The following is a 24,321-nucleotide window of genomic DNA, read 5'->3' on the forward strand; positions in this document are numbered from 1 at the left end:
CAAATATAATATCTAAAAATTGTTATGATGACATTTCTCTGTAAGTTTCTATAAATGTTGCGAGTATAACGTCATTTCTAATATAGCTTAATTATGCTTACAATATAATTTTCTCTTTTGTTTATTAATACAATTTACTTCACATAATTTTAAACAGTTGATTATTCTGTAGCAAATAAACAATTTTTGAAATATTTATATCATAGTTTAATGTTTGCAGGCGATTTTTTTTAAATTCCAAAGAGCTAAAAACAAATTTATCATTTGCGAACTATTTGCTCGATTTAAGTCGAAAATAAGCTAGTGTATAAAAGCGAGTTTATGACATTATTTCAAAATATACCAAGAATATGCCAAAATACAAAGAAATGCATCAAAAATTAAATTTCACCTCGAAATAATTAGATTTGAAACATTATACACACGACGTGCAGATAATAAATGAGAAACAAAAGAAATGCATTGCATAAGTGGTAACGATTTTTATGTAACTAAAAAAAAATCTCTGTACATTATTCATTAAAGACGGATGCATTTATATTTTAAAACATTTAATACGAACAAATAAAGTGTTTAAGCTAATATCCATGTCCTGTGAAAAAATTTGAATACTGACTTATAACAGTTTATAAATAGCTCATTCATCCGAGTGTTTGTAAAACGAATGACACGCCGCGTTAAACATATTTACATAAAAGCAATAATATAATATATTTTACGTCCAGCGATCTGTCTTTATAATAATATATAATTTATACGCTCGCGAAGCGCACTCGTTTCGTTTGTTATAATATTATTATCATAGTGGTTCGAAACGTAATTCAATATCGAAATATACGTTGCGAGGTGAGAAATATTATTATAATTTACCTCCTAATGCAGTAGCGCACAACAATACGACGTGTAAACACTATTGTCACCGTTACATCATAATATTGCATAATTATAACGATTTTATTGCCAGTGAAAATTGTTTTTAATTGATATTGGATATTTTATAAACACATACCACCGTCGCGTATATAATTATTTTAGTGTTTTGTTTATACGCCTATTATTATTATCGCCTTATGCATAATGATATTCTATATGTATATAAGAAGGACCGAACACATACGATTCTTTTTTTTTTCTCATAGTTTTTATCGAAATGCACTATTGTTACGTACCCATTACTGTCAAATTTTTGCCATATTTTATAATAACAACAACAACGACTACAACAACAACAACAACACAAAGGCACGACGGCGATGATGAGTTAACTAAATATTATTATGGCTCGGTGTCCTTACATTATTCACGGTTGGCACACAAGTCGTCATTATCTATAATAATATTCATTCAACAATTCGCCGAATTTCGACAATTGTATTATTTGTGTGTACTGTGCGCCTGTGCGGGCGCGGTATATTAACCAATGCGTAAAAAGACGCGACACGACATTGAGAGATCATGGACGTTGAATTATTTATTATCGTCATACTTTTTAACACCGGATCAAAAGATAGTCTACACGACTACAACGGCAGGCGATCGAATGATTCCGAATGTCATACTTTTAAATTCGTATTTTTATCACTGCAGTCGGTACATTATAGTGTGTACCTACGTCATAATAACGTTTGGTAAGGTGATCGGAATAAAAAATCCTCGAGATCATAAGTATTTCGGTAGATACGATCGATAAATTAAACGTTGTATTCGATTTAAACAATAAAAATATTGTTTGATTTTTAATTTTTAACGATTGTCATAAATTATATACCATCATACTTAAAATCGAATCGTGTTATATTCATTAAACCATAATAGTACCTACCTATACATATTTATAATTAGACATTAATATAACGCAGTTAAAAATATACTATATTCAACCTTTTTCGTGTGAAAAACGCTTTGTCACCCGCAAAGCGCACATATCGTATTCTGGGGATTTTCATTCTGCAATTCATTAAGTAATACCGCCGGTCAACTAATAATAAATATTGCACGGTTGAAAAAAACATGCTTCGACTTACAGTTGTGATTACCGCCGCTTAAATCGTATAGTCTCCGTGTTTTTTAAGGTTATTACTACGAGTACACGTGATTCAGTATTTTTAAGGGATGATTTCAGGGGTCGTTTGACGATTTATATACATATAGTTAAAAATCAAAATGGCATTATTTTATCCGGAAGTACTGCATACGTAGTTACACGTATGTACATGTATAGTGTATATTGTAAATTTTTGTGTGCTATTGTTCTCCGTTATCTCCCGTGTACGAATACATCTACCTATATGTATAGGTATACTCGGTCCGGCGTCTACAAATTTCTATATTATAACTCTTAACTCGGAACTACATAGATATTGTGATCTATGGATTTGAATATAATATGTTGTACGTTTTAAACTTTTTTATAATATTTTACTATAGTGACTTACAATACGTCATAATATTGCAATCTTGCGATTTTTCGTTTGCGTTGATTCTATACGCGTTTTTGGGTAAATTCGTCGGTTTTTTTCGCATGCGGAAACGACACAATAGGTATATATCTATACCATTGTTTGATTTAATGACTTTTATGTATTATTTACGCTCCTATCCCCTGGTGTTTACAGTGCAATATGTTCAGAGTTACACACAGACGATCAACCCAGTTATTGCGCCGTCAAAATTAAAACAAATATATGCACTACGATTACCGCCACGTCGCGGTCGTCGAATTACATGTATATATATAAATATTTATTTTTGTTTATCAAAAATTGGCATGTCACCATTGCTATCGCCGTATACTCGGATGGTGGTGGCGTGAAAAAACAACTGTGGGAAAATATAAAACGTAATACATAACGTTAATAATTCGTCTGTCATTATTATTATTATTATAGTTGTTGTTGTTGTTATGGTAAATGGTATAGCGGCGCGCGTGGGTCGTCAGTCGCGGTTGTTATTCGTTACACATCTTTTTTTGGAGAAAACATAGTAAATAGTGTTATTTTCCGATCGCACGTGCAGCTATACTATATATTATTTTTCCCGACGACACAAAGTGCACTTATTGTATTGTGTTATATTGGAATATGCAATTCGTTAAAATTTCATATAAACATGCAATTTCTCGTGCATTATGTACAATATATTTCGTAATATAACGCGATGAACCGTGTTGTATACCTACCTAATTGGTATATTATTGCTCTGCGATATTTCTATTCCTTTGAGAAATTATGACATGACGATATCGTATTTGTTAGCCGATACGGAGTTTTACTTGTTGTTGTAAATATTGACGTTATTACTGTTTTTATATTCGCTAGGTAAACCAATTTAGATGATGAAAATCGCTTCGTCTTCGTGTAAAAATAACATTTCAAAATAAACTCTCTCTCTCTCTCTCTCTCTCGTAGTATTTTTGCTTTTAAAGCGATACCAAACATCATCTGAGAGCGCCGTAACGTAATTAGTAATTACAACCAGTTTAAAAGTGTAAACGCATCAAACTTGATTTTCATTATTCTCACACTGTATGCGTGTATGATCTGGAATAATAAATTATCGTTAATGATATATGACTGATAAAATATGATTAATTATAAATAAATTAAGATATTTTCGACTCACTATTCAATAAATATTCGTCTAAGTTGTAATTCCTCTGACCGATGAAAAGTTGTACAGATACGACAGAGATTTGGTATTCTATGTTCTTTTTCACATAATATATTGAAAATATCTTTTATTTGTTTTTTTTTTGTGCACTATTGTATATGCATATACATTTGTTATCATAACATACATATTATATCACATGGATCATATACTAACTCTAATTATCAACTATCATTGTCATTCCATACTATAAAAAAAAATAATAAAATATATTATTTTTTACTGCACTTCGTTTTTTTCGTTTTTTCCACCTTAATACTTGAATTTTTCTCTAAGCCTATTTTTAACTTTTTACTATTTTATATTTACACTGTTCTTATAGTATTTTCTCATATTGGACTTGTCCGTTTTTTAATTTGATCCATATAGTTGAGTTTTAGAGGTTTTTACCACTCCAAACCGAAAAATATATTTTTCCCTTCTTCTCTTATTTATAGCGAAATACAATTTCACTTAGCCGAGTTTGCGCTGTCAAGAATCATCCCATCTAATGTTTCTAATTTCTATACTCAGACTAATTGTTTGTTTTCAATTATCTAACATTGAATTTATTATATTACTATTAATTGTATGAATATAATTGTTGAAATTATTCGATACTCGGGACGTAAACATTAATTTGAGGATCATAAACGTGAAAATTTGAATTAAATTCTCACTCTTAATATTTTGCAATAATTTATATAAATCTTAGAGTTAGAAATTTAAGATAATAATAACGTACGAGTTATATTTCGCATTCGTTATCAGTTGAAAAACATTTTATAATAATTATTGCAGTGAACAGACACATAAATTAATATTATAATTTATAGTAATTATTATTTAATTTGTCTGGAGCTCAAAGTTCTAATATTCAATTTGCTTAAGCCTAGTTATAAAGTGAGCATTATATAATTATTATGAATTAAATTTACTAAGTATTTTTGACGAGTTTGTTTTTATATAAGTTTAATTTAAATGTTGTGCGTCTGTGATAATAATATAGTATTACGTAAATAGTTTAAGAAACTTTTTTATTTCATTCAACAACACAATATTATATGTATTATGCATAAAAGCATTAAGAAAAATTCTTCACTTTTTATTTTTTAATTTCTAACAAAATATCTTTTATATTTGTTGTTTTAAATGAAAACACAAAATATACAATAATCATTTCTTGATTGTATTGTACATCATTAAGTCATTGTAATAATATCATATAACATCATAATAATATAAATGTAAGCGATCGTCATATGATTATTGTACATATAATATATGTTATAACCACTATAATTTAGTGATTCAATATTTTAATTTGCGGTCCAATTATATTATATTTATTATTAATCATAATAATGTCATTATCAAAATGTGCACCTTTAGTAAATTATTATAATTCATAATAAATACGCTACTCGTTAAATATAATCTATGTAATGTGGTTTAAGCAAAACAATATTTCTCGTATAAATATTAAATTTTGTCCTTGGTTATTTGGACACCTTCTACACTTTACCCGACGTAAATGCGTTTTAAAGATGAATCATATTATTAATTTGTTGTTCACCATGACGTAATAATAACCGATTATTTTTATGCGATTAATAATATTATGCAAGTTCTCTAAAAAAAATGTTCGATAATTTAAATAGGGTTGATGTATTTATATAGGTACCTATACAGAAATCATAATATACATACGAGTTTACTTTATATAATACATCGTGTGCTACGTGAACTGTTCATTTTTCTGTTTTAAATTTAACTATTAATATTCAATTTTAATTTAGCTGATTAAAACGGCAAATTATTTTTAATATTCCAATTTAAAAAAATTAATATATTATTTAGTTAAATATTTATTCTTTTTTGTTTCTTATAATATTTATAATCCACTAAATTTCAGTTAACGACTACAATTTACAATTTTATTCATTTGTTGGCAAACTATATATTTCTGCGTGGTAATGTATCTTATATTCTTATATAATAATTAATTATCATTTTTTTTTTTTAATTACCATAGGTATCTTGATAAAAATCAGCTAAATTATATCTATTACAAATTATAATTAAAAACAAAATTCTATAAAAAGTCTAATAAGTAGTTTAGATTAGATTCGTAGATAACCATCCTATGTATTTGTATAATTTAAAATAAATGTAAAAAGTAAATGCCAATTAAAAGTTGAAGCTAAATAAATAATATTTTAAAGTGCTTCTACTAGTTCTACTAGATTTCGATGTACCTATCTGTTTTCTACACTATCCATGTTTGTATTTCGTTCATATAAATTAAAGATTAAAAACATTTAAACTAGGTATTTTTTTTTTGTAAATCCATATAGAACTTGCATTTAATTATTATCATTATATATTTATGAAATTAATTATTAAGTAGTGCAATAACGACGAGCTGTTCTAATTTTCTATTCGAGTACTTATATACTCGACAATCTTGAAACGTTTTATACAAACTTAAATAAAATATATTATTAAATTGAATTATACTTGTATACTGTATAGTTTACAGTTTGTAAGTCTGAGTAGAGTAATCATGGACCACGCTACTCACTAGTGTCTTTTTTTTAATGAACACTCAAGTTAGTCAGATGTCTCTTATAGTAGGTAATTGTAAACCGTGTATTCATTTAATTTAATAGTTTGAACTCTATAATTTTTCTCAAGATTTGAAATTTTTCTTTATCTGAATAATGCATATAAAATAAATCTTTATAAGAAATCTACCAGTTATTCCAATGTTGAACTATACGTTGTAATTTATAATCACCATACTCTCATTTATACAAGAAAAATGTAATAAATAATATATGCAATGACAATAATTTTATTGTTCACTATAATACAGGTTAAAAAATAGATCCATAATATTTTTGAAATCACTTATATGTGTTATTTTGATTTAAATTAATAAAACGGTGAAAATTGTAGGAAGTTAATAATATTTACTTGGTCAATTTAAAATCAATTTTTTCGACATTATTATGTAGTGTTGTTCAATATTGTGTACTATAATTTGAATGTTGTTTTCCTTATAAATTATTAGCTTCATGGCTTCATTTTAATTATGTTACTTTTTATTGTTATTATTTATTATTATTATATTTGTTTTTATATAGATTTTATAATATATTATATTGTATAATACTGTTTTATAATAGGGAATAACATAATTACAACAGTTCATATAAACAATGTTTTAATCAATTCCTTTTATGCTTTATATCACATATAAAAAGGTTAAATGTTACAAATTGAAAAATATCGAATTTCGAATTAAAATATTTGTTTTGGAATTTCATAATGATTTAACACTGTGTTCATACATTGAAAATAATAAATATTATTCTCGCCGAGTTTGTTGCTGTGCTGTGTAGATTGACATATATTACACGTTTTTCTTCATTATTTATTGTATATAAGTAGGTAATAGTAGTTTTATGATGAATAATATATAAACTGCACAGGAAGTGTAAATTCAGTAATTTGTATGTGTACTTATTACCTACATACATATAATATAAGCAACTAACATGCATTGCCGCGGCCATGGACAGTTCCTTTAGTAACAGTCATCCTACATAAAAAATAAAAGATACAACTATTCCTATCTAGGACTGTTTATGATTTTCAACTCGAAAAAATATAATTTGTTTAAGTTTGACGGTTGTTGTTGGTACATTTGATAATGAAAATGGTTTAGGGAGAAACCAATATGTACGGTGGTCTTTTACACCCACTATCGCACATTTTAACTTAATATTGTCAACACTATAAAAGAAAATAATTTCAATTTTTTCAATAACTTCGATCATATTTTTTATATTATGTACAATAAACACGTAATGTAGTTCAATTTCGAACAAAAATAATTTATCTCACAATTTTTCTTATTGGCTCAATACCCACGGGGCTTAAAATGTTTTAGTATATTATTGAAAATAAATTCGTAAGCAATATATTTTACAATAATAAATATATTTAGCACTACAACTCCCTTTATACCCGAACGCCTCGTTTATATTATACATATTTACTCAAAAAATTGGTTTTTAGGGTGTGTCTTTAAGCGTGTGCGTATTGGGGTATTCATTTATGATACATAATAAATTCGGTTTTCAAAAATATGTGTATAGCGTATATTTAATACTCAATAGTATAATGTATTGCATCATTAACTATTTTATTAATCATTAGATGGTGGCCGGACATCCGGGATTTTTTTTCAACGAACGAGTAAACATTATTATATACAAAATAAAATCAATATAAATACGACTTTGAACCGTAGCTAATAACTAAATAACCACGATAACGGTGTCGACCTTTTCGTCGGACGTTAGAAGTCTATAAAACGTATAACATGTGGACGTTTCTTATTCTGAAATCATATTCGCTCATCATAAAAAGTGAAAATGGAAATCAACATAATAGTATACGTACGTATTACTACAAAATTATTTTAAACACTAATCAATTATAAACTATATACAGCGTCTATACAGCTGAACCAATAAGAAAAATGGTAAGATAAATTTATGAAATCGAACTATATATTACGTATGTATATAGTATACAGTGGCCAGTCGAAAAAAAATAATCAAACCTATAATAACATACTCATTTAATGTTTTATTCATTAAAATGTTTGTAATTATTTTCAGTCATAATACTGATATGGTATATAGATGAAATACGATAATATAGATTTACAAGACCATTAATGGTACATATATAATGGTCATTAATTAGTAAAAATAATATATAGGATTCGTAAATAGTAAAGGTGTATTACCACATATATATATACACTCGGGATACTATGATAACCGTACTTGGAATGACGTATATATCATAAAAACCGTAACACCAATATAAGCAATGTTGTTGTTGCGTGACACGCGCGATGTTATATTGATGAAACGTTTTAAAAAAAAATTTTGTTTTTTTTTCGTTTTCCGGCGTCATTTCAACATGCGTCAAGTCGCTCGTATATATGCGGGATAAAAAAAATTGTTTAAACACCACCACACACACGCTCTCCATATACATTCGTATTATACATTTGCGTTTATATACGTATATAGAGTGCACATTATATAGAGACACACACAGAGACTATACACATAGGTAGGTTATCTATCCATCTATCCGTGTCCGTGGGCGTAGGTATATATGTGATACGGTATAATATAGTAGTCATATACCTATATGGTACGCAATACGCACGCCGGTGCAAGTACACAAGCATATGTGTGTCAATTGTAAAGTGCAAACACAGAATGTTTGCGATTCCGACGCGTTGTTTTCTAGATTCTAGGTCAAAAAATATCATTGCATTGCGCGTATAGTCGTATGTGTGTGTGTGTGTGTACGTTTATGTACTATTGACAACAATACTACTTACTATATACGATGTCGAGCGTATTATATATATTTTTTTATGTGTGTATTATTATAGCAGTGCGCTGAAATGCCACTCGCCTTCACCTACCGCGCGCCGCCGGTGGTCAATAAATCCGCGAGAGTGCGGCGCTTATTTTATTATTACGAGTATAATATATTATATTCTATGCGTATACGCGGGCGAAAAGGAGACGGCGACGATCGGCTCCGATTTATTATCGTTAATAATGCGTATTGAGAGCTCTTTTTCCGTTCTCGTCGAGCCGCACTTTGCGTAAAGTCAAAAAACCCGCCGGCCGTTCTCAGACGACGCTTTCAAATCGATGGTTTCCGTACTGGGGGGAAAAAACACCCCCATGACTACATCCTGTGGTAACTGCAACAGTCTAATATTGTAGAAGCTGCAACGTTGTATAGCTTACTTAAAATACCCTGCTCATCACACAGTATAAGCTCGACTTCTCAAATATAAATATTAATAAATCGTTTGTTGAACAAAGACCAGTTAAAATAAAACTAATTTACTTGAAAACGTCTTAGACTATATAAATTAAAAATCGTTTTCTGTTTTTTATCAACTTTTTTATGTTGGAGTTTATTAACAAATTTTTAATAGAATATATCAGCTATACTTCATCGCTGCGCTTATATACGAGTACACATCTTCAACACACAATCAAAACTTTATTTATATTTTTAAACCAAAAGACATATTTGTATAAACATATATATGTTTAAAAATTCCGCCAATAACATAATAATAATAATATGTAGTATGTACGCTTTATACGTGTTATCGCTTGTAGAGGACGTCGATTCATAATCTACGTTGTGTATAATATACAAAATATATTATCATATGTTTATACCATTTAATGGTTATTGAGTTTTTGTATCAGATAAAGTTATTTTCAGTTGAATGATTTTTCCACATCCGTTGGCTCATTAGAGCCAAATTATTGATAGCAAAGATGGCATTGCTGTATTATTTTTTTGAGACTATATTATATAGCTGTTTTTATTTTCGCTAAATGTTATTATAATGATCCAAATAACTTATCTAATTTAATTCAAGTGGTAAAATAAAGGTCAGTTTTTAAACACGTGACTCCAACAGTCCCAAATCGGTATCGTTGTGTTTATTGTTATCAGTGGCGTGACTTTCAAAACGATGCTTCACGAATTACTGTAATAATGTATGTCTATATTATATTTATTGGTAGGTGCTAGTAGGCATTGTAGTAACATGTTTTGATTTAACAAAACATGGCTTATCAAATTTGGATTAAAATAAATAATCAATAATAGATCTAAATTCGTTAACATTGCAAACATCTTATACTTAATTGATAATATGAACCAGTGTAAAGTTCAATGAAATCATTTTTCGCGTGATGTTCAACAGTATAATAATATAGTTCTTTCATATTTTCGTTTTTCTAAAAATAAAAATATTACATTTTCAAAAAAATCAAATAATAATAATTGTTAAGTATAATTCTATACGCTAAGAGTCTCTGCAATGACCTCTTCCTAATGAAAATTCGATGAGCCAAATTTTACCAACATGATTTTTTTCCAATGTTTTAATACAAATTAAAGCACGGCAGTGCAGAATTCATTATAATTATTATTTATTTATTGGAACAATAATACTTTTGTAAACTGAGAAAATCTATCATTACACAGAAAAAAAATTAGTAAAAGTTACTAAATTTTGGTCTATATGTATTTAAAAAAAAAAATAATAACTACTGATGGGTTCAAAATGGTATCAGAGGACTTGATTAATATTAACTTTAATTCTTGAAAAAATCCCTTAACATTTTAACAATACAGCGACACAGCGTAATTTATGTTATTCGCATATTCGTAGTAAAGTTGTATTTTTTTATACACTACTCTATTAGGCCAATACCTTTTATGAAAACGTCAAATTTATTATCAATTAATATTATATGACTTATTATAAAACGAAATAATTAAAAACAGAAAATCTCAACACATTTACTGTGCCCCGAAAAATAATTTATTGTTTTTAAAGTTTTTGAATAATGGATTCCGTGGCACCATAGTGGCACCATACGGAAATTATTTTCAACTCGGTAATCGTTTCATATGTTACGTAACTTATAAGATAACAATTTGTATCCATAAAAAAACAAATTTAATGTAATAAAAACAGTCGTGGAACTCATTCATTAACATTACGTCGGTACACATATGGTATAGTGCGTATAATGTTTATGCAGATGAAGGTTCCAGGCTAAGTGACATACATATAGGAAATATTAGTCATAAATATTCTTATATTATTAGCTCATAAGTGCGGCTGCGTTGGCGGTTAGATTTTTCTCGTTTTGAATGGACAGAAAAAACTCGCGCGTCTGCCAGATTAGAAAACCGCGAGAGATTTATACATTGTATTGCGTATATAGGTATTATGTTCTGGAGAGAGACGGCCTGCGCGTGCAGACGAAACGGGAACGCATGAAATGACGAATAACAAAAAGAATGGGACACGATATTTTGCGTTTTATTTTTGTTGTTGTCAGTATTTACTTTTAACTTTAACCGAGGGGACCGGACGTCGCGCCGTGGCAGTTGCTACACATAATATAGGTAGGCTGCTGCTGCATAGTTACATAACCTTTACATTCATCGGTCACGCGGCCAGGTGTTCGGCGCGCGAGAGATGATATTAATATTATACCGCCACCGTAAGTATATATATACGTGTGTGTGTGTGTGTAGTCAGAGAGCTACGTAGCAATAGTCGTAGATCTCATTCTTTTCGTCGGTACAGCATATAATAATATAATGTGTATTATATACACATACCTACGCAAGTCTCTCGCGACCGGCGCGCAGACGGACATCTGGCTTGTACCCGCTGCACGCGTGTGCACGTGTATGCGTCGGTATAGATATTATATTATTTACCTGTTTTTTCATTCCCCCGAGTGAAAAGAAGACGGAGAAGACGAAAACGAAAATAATGATAATAATAATAATACGGACGATGATAATGGAAACGTTGCACAATGAACGCGGCGCACAATGCGCGCGAGCAAGAGACGTCGCGGTATGTGCATCACCCGGCCCGTCGATGATACGCGTCGCAGGGAGCTGCAGCGGCAACCGGGCCCGAAGGAGACGATTAAAATATATTATAGCTGCAACAGGACAACAATCGTTTTAATGGAATCAAACGCGTATATAAGCGCCTTAACGCGCCCGTCGCGAATCTCTGCGAGACGCGCGCGCCATAATTCAATTTATCATATAAATTCAATTTAATTTGTTGTCGTTCGCGAACACGCAGCAGCGCGTCGCACGTCGGTATACACTATCGCGGTGTATGTGGTTCCCGCCGCGGTCGCGTCGTTTAAAATCTTTTTTTTTTTTTTGGTAGTACTAATATTTTTAAACTGGCCGCAAACCCCGTCTGGAATTTATCCGTTTTTCAGGTCAGCCAATTTAAGAAATTTGTCAACATTAGATATTTTTAAACATGCAAATGTATCTTGTCCGGTTCAAATGACATCGCACTGATGGTTTCTAGCTCTCTCGCAGAAATTATACCTGTGGACTGCGGTCGATATCCGCAGTACGGTGCGCGGCTGTGCAACCGTTCGTGAAACAAATTAATGTATTATTGCACGTCCCCTCGAACGTTTCGCAAACGACACATAATATTATAATATTTCGATTTATAATAATATATTAATATTAAATGTGCGCATATAATATGACGACGGAAATTTCGTGAGACCTCAGTGCTGGCGCCAGGCGCCACCGCGCCGACGAAAATAAAACTGTGACACGACGATGAAACAAAAGACTTATTCCCCCAAAATTTAATTTTAATTTTTTTTTCGCACGACCGTTGGTCTTGTGCTCAAATCCATTATGCACAACCGTATTGTTTACGACGTAGATAATTCGCGTTTTAATTGTCTTGGAGTTGCTTTGTATATTTTGTAATGTTCGAATCTGCGATAGGGTTTGAAGAGGAACGGAGTCCTCTATTATTTTTGTTTTCATTTTTTCAAAAATAACGGGGTACGTTTTTTTCACAAAATATATTTTTATGTTTCGAAAAATTGTATTCAAAGAAGATATTTATGTTGTATTCAACTTGATAAATTATGTACAACTTATTACTATTATGATACTGAATAAGAGCTATATGAAATACAATTTAAAAATATATAAGCTAATACATCAAAACACTAATTGATAAAAATTATTTTTAAAGTGAATAAATTATACTGTTGTTTAAAAAATTGTATTTTAATCGCTCGTATAACAGTCATAAGTCGTATAGTCTTTTGTTATAAATATGTATTTGATGATTGATGTTTGGTGGGTAGGGACGCCTTGACACTTACAATGAGTTATATTTTGAGTTTAATCATCTCAAGGAACTCTAATTGTTTCAAGTCTAAGAGCCCCACTTTTTTATTTTTCCGATTCGAATACTGTTTGTACATTACATAATATAGGTATGTGCCGAGCATCGTCGTGTGTCGATCGAATCTACAAAAAAGGGCACTTAGCAGCTATTACCGTTTTACCGTTAGGTATGTTTTATAATATTATTATTAATAATAATACGTCATGCGTGAATTGGTGAAAAACGCGTCCTTCTTTATTTCTCTATATAACTTGAGTAGTTACCTAAATATATGTATACTATTCGTATACAGATACGCGTCGTGGTGCGAAACACGAGTTTGAAACGACACAATTATCTATTTTTAATTGCTAAATTTAGTGATGTAGTATATATATATATATACACTCTGAACGTATAGATGACTACCTGTATAAATGACAACCTTAACACACATTTAACTCGGTGTGTGTCGTTAAGCAAAACCATCAAATACGCATCGTCGTACGGTGTATATTATATGTACGTTACAAATTATACGATTTGAAATACCTGTTAGTACGCGTATTATATCGTATCTTGTTAAAATGTGATGATGATTGATTAATGCGACTGAAACCGTCTGTCGCCGACTCAAACGACGTACGGACTTGAAAATATCATCGCAAATACGTCTTATTACTGCGCAGTATATATCCAGTCGTCGAATAAACCGTAAAAACCTGAGGATGTTTATATGCACATATCGAGACCTCGAGTGTGTGCAGCAGTGTTTACGAGACTGCATTATTATGTGTCCCGCTGCAGCGCGTGTGAACATATAATATAAATATGCATTATTGTGCAGTGTCGACCACTTATCTCGTATTTCACTATTTCAACGACTACATAATGTTAAACAAACTGTACAAGGGTAGCCGTGTCGGGTAATAAGATCCCTCGTTCGAACGCGCCCGTCTTGACGAAAACCATTTGTTGTCGTGTACTCGAATAATATATATTATCGGCAGTGAATCGCACAACGGTATTACAATAAAATATTACTATAGTACCCACTGTGCAATATTCGGTCACATAAACGTTTCAGAGATGTTTCAAATCAACTTGTAACATTGCGTTTATTGTTACTTTTACGTTGCGCCGATGTTGTGGTAACTGCCGTTGTCCAAATTTGATGACGTTTCATATGAGTTGCATTGATGTTTACATAACATATTTTGTAACATCGTACCAACATCTCTGAGATGTTATAAATAAAACGTTCTAGAAACATCTATCTTACAATTAGTAGATGTTACATAGATGTTATTAATCAACATCAATACGTAATAAAACGAGAAAAAAGTGTAAAAATAATCTGTCCGAACTGGGTTTTGAACTTGTACAACGGAGAATCATGATTTTAACTACTTAACTGGGGAACGCCTTAACCTACCTAACCTCGACTGCCTATTAGAAAATGTGTGTATAATTGTTCTATTTGGGTAATGACATTTTCACAATATTGAGTTTAGAGATGATAGTTTAAGGACTAAGCAGCGGAGGCCGGGGAGTATTATTATGTGAAAATAACACACATTTAAGTACATTACTTACCTAAAATTGTATTTTAAATAGATACAAAACATTTTCAATGCACAATATAATAGATTATGATAAAAATGTACAAAAGAAAAATACTCTCAAGTTTCAATAATATATAATATTATATTTATTTTATTGCATGTAAGATGTAGGTAACATAATATTATGTAGGTACCTATTTATTATAAACATGACGTTAATCCGTTAACCGTTATAATTTATAATTTTTACATTTTTATCTTGTTCCCTGGATCCCCGCTCGCGCCTTTCGCAGTCGCCAGTTTGTCTAGTGTCTACCGTAGTCCCTTCGAGTCCCGTCACAACAACTAGTCACAAGCCGTAAGAAATACCACTATATTTGTCTATTTATAAATAATAATTGAATTTATATAAATTATTTTCCATCACAATATCACATCACTACGCTGTTGTTGTACTGTTACAGCAACTTGTTTCAGTGATGTTGAAACGTCAACGTTTCTGGGATGTTTATTTGTAAACTTAAAATATTTGTAAAACTAAACCGTTTACGCGATGTTTTGGTAACGTCGAGGTGCGATGTTAGCATTGAAACTTAGATCATACATCGCAACAACGTTCTGTAACCTAAAATGCACAGTGGGTATATATACTCGTGAAGGTGAACCCGCGTAAAAACGTCATCGCCTTGCAGGTTTGTTATGACGCGTTGTATTTGTGTGCGTGAAGCAAACCTCTTCGCGTAACCTTTACGTCCGCGAGGCGCAAAGTGCAAGAAAACACGCTGGGAAATTATTATTATAAACTTACAAAAAATATTATGTGCCTACTACGGAATTCGCGAGAGAAAAAACACAATAACATTTACGCAACCTGCAATATTACAAATAATACCTATAATATCTATCGCAGGATCGCGTTACCTTGTTGGCGCGGAGTGGCGTGTCCCCAACCCATATAATATTATGTGTATATATTCATTTTTTCTCATATCAATCGTTATTATCTTTTTGAGAATATCCTGCTGACCCGACTACGTATACCACTCGCACGAAAACCACCATATACACGACGACATCTTGTCACATACGTATGTATACGTTATCACGTGTGCTCCGGAAGAAAAAATTCAAAACTATCCGCGTACATAGTATTATAATACATCATATGAGCTGGTAATTTACGCGTGTGCGCTCTCGCTCGGTGCGTGTCAACCCATTAGCCGAAACAACGTCGGCGGCAGAGGGTCCCAGGTGACGCGCGACTGCGCTAGGGATTAATCTACCCCGAGACAAACGCGTCGAGCACGAACCGTATACAACACAACACACACAGGTATATCGTGACGTATTATTATTACCGTATATACTTATAGAAAAACACGTGTATTTCGTCATATATATATAAATACATATTATATATTATGTTTAAATAAGTATATATAGCGGAACTATTAACGTCGCTCTGGTATTGTTGTGGACCTCTTCGAGGCCTGCACTACGTCTGCACCTGCCGTCGTCGTCGTTGCACCCGGCGATGACCCCGTCTGTTGTCTGTGTGTGTGTGTGTGTGTGTGGGTTGTAGTTTGGTCTTGCTTTGGTTTTACTAGCGAGTCTGGGCACGCGTGCAAACACGGGTTGTTAAACATCTACAAAAAAAAAAAAAAACATATATTGTGTATCTCTATATCTAAATGTGTGAAATGACAACAATTGGGTCGAGATAATATAGATTAGACTGTTTTCTAGTTTCTCTAACAGTATACGATGCTGGGAGTACGAAAAAAACCGTTTTGAAGAAATGTTACTTGTAAAATGTAGAAGGTACAACAATAATATTACTCGAACAGTAGATATCCCAAGCTACGGCATTGCAAGTTATACCCGGACATTTATCGTGGAGACGCTACTGATATCGCTCGACGAGTTAATTTTTATATCAGTGCGAGTGGCAATATTATAAATTGTGAATACGAATCTCCGCGAAAAAAAAAGAGCTCAGAATGTATTACCGAAACAAACCATTTTTTACGTGAAATAGATTAAATAGGTTATATACTTTAGCGTTATTTTAATTTAATTTTATTTTATTTTAAAATACTTTTAAAGCGTTTACATTGCTTACAACATATTTGATTATAAATATAATCTATGATTTGATTAATGTAATAGTATGAGTTCGACAATTATTAAAAATTAAAAATCAAGACGTATTTGAATCATTAAATTAAAAACCAAGTTATATTAATTAATGTTTAAAATAAACTAAATTAACTTTTATATTTTATTATCATTAATAATATTTTGTTTTGTATTGAAAAAAATGAAATCGAGTTTTGGTTTTTTTTTTATAAACTGCGATAAATATAATTATTACAAAGCATTTTTAAAAGTTTTATCAAATACATTATACAGAACATTAAAAAAATTACATTAGTAGGTATACCTACTTTAACAGTTATTTATTCCATACGTTAAACAAGCCAAAAATTAAAACTGAATTTATTAAATAATATTCACCTAATGAGTACAGTTAATTATTTCACCGTTTCATCTTTCATCATATTGTGAGTTATTGAGTTCAAAAAATCGGGAATATTTATTTTGCCACTTACACGTATGGTATAAAGTTATCAACCTAATAACCTTTCTCCGATCGCCTTATCATTAATTGTTCAAGTTTTGTTTTCTCCGACGTCGTTTAATCCAATTTTGTATAATCTGCAGTAAACTTATGATCAATTAACTTATACTCTAATATCATTATACGTATATCAATATAAATCATCAAAAGTACTCCCTACGCGGCAATACCATTTGTAGTTTTCACATAATATCGTAAAAGTATATAAAATATCAGGAAAATGTGCAATTATTAATTTATTGACTATTAAGAATTATTTATTTCATAATTTATTATTAAAACCTTTTATTTCGACTATACGGTGCAGGTACCTATACGTGCCTGTGTGTATAGTTAAAATCGTTACAGTTTTTTCCTAATTTGCTTCTGATGAGGGGGGAAGACTCGTAGTTTGGCTTGGATCGCAACCGCCAGCAGTCGATGCCCCACGATCGTATTTTTGGACTTCCGTCAAAATACAGGGGAAAAAAATCGAGGTCGACCCACTAAACGGAATCGTTTTATTAACTCGCCGTGTGGCATATATTATACTTGGTCATGCGTTATATACAAATATATATCTATACATATTAAACGAAATATGTTTGTATAACATTTTATTGTTTGTTGTCGTTAACGTTCGTACGGAATTGGCGCGTGGCCGCTATTGCAGCTGCAGCAGCAATAATGTATAGGTCGTCCGTCCGGTTTTAAATATTTCATATTAATAACAACGCCGCCGCCGCCGTATTTCGACTTTGTTTGGCTTTAAACTTTCCAGAGGATTTTCGTTTACAAACACCGCCCCTAAAATCCAAATAGGGGGGTACGTTTAGCCGTTTAGGAATTATTAATGCGGTGCTTATTTAATGCGTATACGCGACGTCGTCGAGTGTTCTTCGCCGAGACCCCGCGCCCGGTATTGGTGAATCGATTTCGTCGGCAATTAAATATTTATGTACGTGTTGAACGACGACTTTAATAACTATTCGCAAACGGCGGCGGCGGCGGCGGTATTATAGCGATTGTACAGCTGATATTATATAGTGATATTAAATTAATTACTACGTTTTACTGCGGCGGTGGCCGTTAACACATTAATTATATTACCATTTCTATACGAGCTTATCACATGCGTATGACACGTATAACGTAATATATATAACAGCGTACACGCGCGCGTCATATTCCGAGCGAAATGTGTTTTTTTTTATTTTTTTTTAATTCCAGTACTCGTGCAGGTCTCTCGGGAAACAACTTATACAAAACAAATATATACATTTACCAACGTCACAATATTATTAAATATTAATCAGTATATTATATTATATGTACTTACAATGTTTCTGAGTTGTTTTTTTTTTGTATTTTCATATGCATATTATCGTTACGTGTTCAATATAATATATATAATATTATATAAAAAGTCCGTTCGTAATTATTTAGGGGGAACTGATAGGAGACGTGGCCACCGATTTTTTTTTTTTTTAGTGAACTTTTGTGTATACCGCCGACATCGAACATATGACAGTGTCTGCCAATGCTAAATAATAATATAAAAACTGCTGCGGCGATAACGCGATAAACACGCTGCCGCATCTCTTTTCGGTTGTAAATTTTTTTTTTAAAAACCTGCCATAAATGTTATATAACGACTAATATTATGTATGTTTAATGTTACGTATATATATGTGGGTAAGACTTTATATCCGTCAAACGTTCGATTCAGCGTCTGTCCCAGATACGCGTGTTATATTATTATATATATGATATATCTTCTTTTTTTTGTTTATTTATTGTATTTAAATTTATTGTTTCAACATAATATAGCATATTGGTACGAGTTTGGCAAATGGTTTACATTACGTTATAGACAAGACGATTCACCAAGCATGACCATCCCTTTTTTATTCTCATCCAATAACGCGGTTCTGAAAAATCTGATATTTGGAGTGTTTAAATATAATATTAAAGATCATCGTTTTCATATTATTGAGATTTTTTTCTGTTTGACTAAATAAAAATATCCTCCCCTCTCTTGATATAATGACTTATTAAATTTTACTGAAAATTTTAACGCGAAAAAATCAAAATTTGAACCAATAGTTTTTGAGTTATAGAACTGTGTGTACTAAACATAATATGTTCGCATCATAAATTCATAATAGGTTTGGAAGATTGACGATTTTAAAATGTTAATGATTACTATTAATTTACCAATATTAATAATTATAAAAATGATCCAATTATAACAATTATAATAAATACTAGATCCATTATAACGACGCTTATTTTATATTTTTATAAAACTATTATTAGCAATATAAACATTTTAATAATTAAAAAACTATTCATTATAATTCTAAAATAGATATACGTCAATATATATATTTTTTTAATTATCGATTAAATAATTTACAGTAAAAAAGGGAAATTTTCATTTTAAAAACAGAAATTTGTGTCGCCACAGAACAGTTTTAAGTAGTATAAAAAAATCTCAAGAATTTTAAAATATAGACTTAAGTACCTACTAATATTTAAAAATTCCAAAGATAAGAACTCTAATTAATTCATTATTAAAATGAAAAATGGAGGTGAACATGCTTGATGAACCACCCTGTATATTGAAACTATTTGTTACGTGATACGTTAGCAGAGTATGATGATTTAAGTATTTAGTGACCAATGACATTAGATAACAAGAGTTTATATTTATATAAATATAAAATAAATGAAATGTATTTGGTTTTGAGGAAGTAATTATTTGTAGGATGTTCCGATAGGAGTGGGTACATTCTGAGACATCTTGGGCCGTGGTCATTGTTTTTTTTTTTTTTTTTTTATCTTATTTTCAATCATATTCTTCGTGAACCATTAAAACTATTATCCGTAGAAATTAGTTTTGAAGGATTTGGATTTTTAAGAGGCTGATACCTATTGTCTATTGATTGAGCTATTATAAGCGATTATCAGCCGGATTTTATTCTGAATGTTAATTAGTAGTTTACTATAATGTATGATAGATATTCTGGTATAGGCGTATACCATAATTGCATCGGTTTTTTATTATTATGATTTTTATACTATACTTATGTGTACCCGCATTTAATCAATAACGGAACAACGCGGCGTATCCTTTACTGCAGGTGTTTAGAACATATATTATTTCAAATGCGAATATTATTCGGTAACCACCAATGTGACTCAGTCTGACCGTACATATAATAAAAATTGAATATGTTTAAAAAAAATTTCCTTCTGGTTTTTTTTTTTTTGTTATTATTTTCCGGGTTGGCCACTTAAATATACTTTTATCGTCATCGCGGCACTCGTCCGACGTCCTTACGCGAAATCGCAATGCGTCGCAATTTTGCGTCCTATACTGCACGAGATATATAAATTATAAATACCTACTATTTCCCTCGACTGCACATTATAAAGTATATTGTGGCTAGATAACGACGACGACCATATTTTGTATGTGTGTGAGTGTGTCTCCCTTTCTCTCTCTCTCTCGCTCTGTCCGTCCTCTATATCGTTCTCTTTCTCTCGCTCCATCTCGTCTCTCGCCAATATCCATAGCTCCCATCCAGACAACGTTGTCCATAACATAATATATATTGTGCTCACTAGACTATTTTCACGAGATTGTACGTGTGCCGATCATTGTTAACAACGCGTTGTCTAGAAAATTAATAGATATGTATCATAATATAGCATTGTTCTTTGTATATGTATTTTAATCACACATGATCCGCACGTCTCTCGTCTCCGGCCCAGTCCCGGTTTGCACGTCGGTCTCCACGCATACGTAACATGTTAACTACATGATATTATTATATTATTATAAATTATAATACTCGTAATAGCCGATTGTCGATTTTCTCTAATTGTGTTTTCGTACACGCGAAAAACAATATTGTTGTTGTTTTGCGGAGGAAATGCATATTATATTATATTATTATGTACTTTTACCCGTAGTACTAATATATTATATCTATACACGTCGATCGCAAGGCTCGAGCGAAAAGAAAACACGCGCGGCGTGTTCTATGCACGCTATATATTGGTTTAATTAATAAGTAATAACTAATGACTAATATATACCTATATTTATAAAATAAAATTATAATGATGTGACGTCTTACAAAATAATATATGCCTAAATTATAATGAGAATTATTTCCACGTCGATTTTTATCCGTATGCTTCTTTATTGTTACAGCTGGGAACCAAAACAGCACGACTGCGGCCACCTGAGAAGTGAGTACTTACAACAATTAATACTATAAGACATTTGTTTTAAACGGCATGCTGCTTGACACTCGAACGTAACAATGTACATATTAAACCATACGATAGTTGTTTAAAGTGGCTGTGTATGTATTATAATATAATGTCACGAACGGGCGGAAATCGTATTTTGTAAACATTGTGGTCGCATGTATATGGTAACTTGAAAAGCCATAACAAAAAGTAATGCAAAACAAATGCCACTTTGAACGCGCACTGTTCGAAGAGACAATTCGAGTTAATCACATTTATGCATAAAAATGTGGTTTCGGTTTGTTTAAAACTATAAATTATAATATTATATAGAATGTGTATTCATGTATAATAAATGTACTATTATTGTCATGGGACGCAATATTGTTACGAAATTAGTTTTATTTTAAAAATTTTAAACAGTTTTCCACTGTACAAATTATTGTTTGCCGTTTATAGTGACATAACGTAGTCTCAGGTATATACAAACGAGAGTGTTTGAGTCTATCCTACAAATATTTTTTTTATTATTATCTAGTATATTTTTTTTTCATAAAATATACCTAACTAGAAAATTATTTTGTAACACGAGAACTTCAATGTCTCTATTTAAGTTAATAATATTAATGTTTTAATTCATTTTGCTCAGAATTAAAAATATTAACATATTTGTTACCGTACAATTTATGTATTATGTACATATAAATATAAAATATTATTATAGCTGTCAGTGAACTTATTTATATTTATGATGAGAAGCAAGGCGAGGCACCTCGTAATGGTCTGTATACTATTTAGTGTAGATCAGCGGTTCTTAACCTGTAGTCCGCGGCCCCCAGGGGGTCCGTAATACTCATGTTCGGGGTCCGCGGCAGCCTTAATACGTTTTAATTGGTAATCAAAAAAAAAAATTGGCAAGGGGTCCACGGTATCTAAACATTTTTCATCGGGGGTCCGTGATCTACAAAAGGTTAAGAACCACTGGTGTAAATCGATAATCACAATATTACAAGTCCTCGATGCGTATGATACTAATACGTGAGTTGATGGGTATAATGCGCACGATCGTTTGTGCGCGAAAAACATTTTCCTATACATAGGAAATACGATCTCGTCTCGGTAGACGTGATATTATGGCAGTGTGTACATTTTTGCTGTAGCAGTGTATTTAATATTATATTCATTATGTTTGTATAGAGGGTTATGCAGTTTAATAAGCGGTAAAGGTACTTACATTTACTTAGTCTTAGTGTGTATTATGTACAAGAAGAGTAACAGAGAGAAAGGAAATATTTGAGGGACTTTTTAATAGGGCTGACGAGAACAAGATAACATTAGAGAGGTACACGTGTTTGTCGGGCCTGTGGTCGAGCGGAAGGGGCGGCTAATGGTGAGGTGCATTGAGGGGGTTGATAACAAAAGACGAAACTTTTCCACCTAAGTCGGTCGCCGTCGTATAAGAGCCCGTTCCGAGAAAACCGCGGACTTTTAATTCCTCTAGAAAAGCCCTGAGAACGCGATCGTCTCGCGCATATGTATATATGCACTCTTAAGACAATATAGACTCGGAGCGGAGTCTTATGGTTATTATTATTACTATTAGGTATATACCATTGCGCATAAATGAATAAAACCCGAGTCTGTTTAAGCCTTAGTAGCGTGATCCTATCTGCTGTAGGATCAGGTGCGGGGTAAAGGGGAGTATTTAGAAATATTCGTGTAGTTTTCTCAGATAAGTCTTCTGTGAGGACTGATTTTCGTTACGATATTTATTTATCGAGGTCAACGTCGGGTGATCAACAGATGTTTACTCAAAATCCACATTTAATAGCGATTAAAATTACATATTTACTGGACAGAGTATCTAATATTTGTACGTGTCTGAACATTTGGATATTCTGCGTTGGGCGTAATAAAATATAATTTATAATATACATATTATTATCAAAATTTAAAAATTTTACTACATATAACTATAATTATAAAAATTAAAAATATTATATGTTCGCAACCTATTCATATAACTACACTATTTTCAGTAATTTTTTTATACAAAAAATTATATGTGTCTGCTTTCAAATCATCGCAAAAAGAATTATGTGTATAATTGAATTTATGTAATAGTCGCAAAAACGTTACTTTTTTTAAAACCTTCCACATGATCATCCAAGTGTTTGAAATTGTTCAATATTATATATATACCTATTTACATTAACTTGATAAATATAAATAATATGATTATAGCATATATTCTAAAATCCCCTTTCACAAACATTAATTATTGTTCGTCTAGACGTCTAGTTAGTTCCTATAGTTTCTAAACACAAATTCCAAGTATTTCCAACTATATAGAGGTTATTCAGGTGGAATTCGTATACGAATGGTAT

The 24,321-nt window shown here is 31.3% G+C and overlaps 1 protein-coding gene across 1 annotated transcript in view; it reads left to right on the plus strand.

Annotated features, from left to right (window-relative positions):
- Positions 1-24,321, plus strand: part of LOC114125591 (3-phosphoinositide-dependent protein kinase 1) — a 161,825-nt gene that overhangs the window by 58,945 nt on the left and 78,559 nt on the right. Inside the window, exon 3 of the mRNA XM_027989311.2 lies at positions 21,894-21,931. The gene's annotated coding sequence lies outside the window, so the exon portion shown is untranslated. The remainder of the gene's footprint in view (positions 1-21,893; positions 21,932-24,321) is intronic.

Source organism: Aphis gossypii, chromosome 2 (genome assembly GCF_020184175.1).
Source record: "Aphis gossypii isolate Hap1 chromosome 2, ASM2018417v2, whole genome shotgun sequence".
Taxonomy (NCBI): domain Eukaryota; kingdom Metazoa; phylum Arthropoda; class Insecta; order Hemiptera; family Aphididae; genus Aphis; species Aphis gossypii.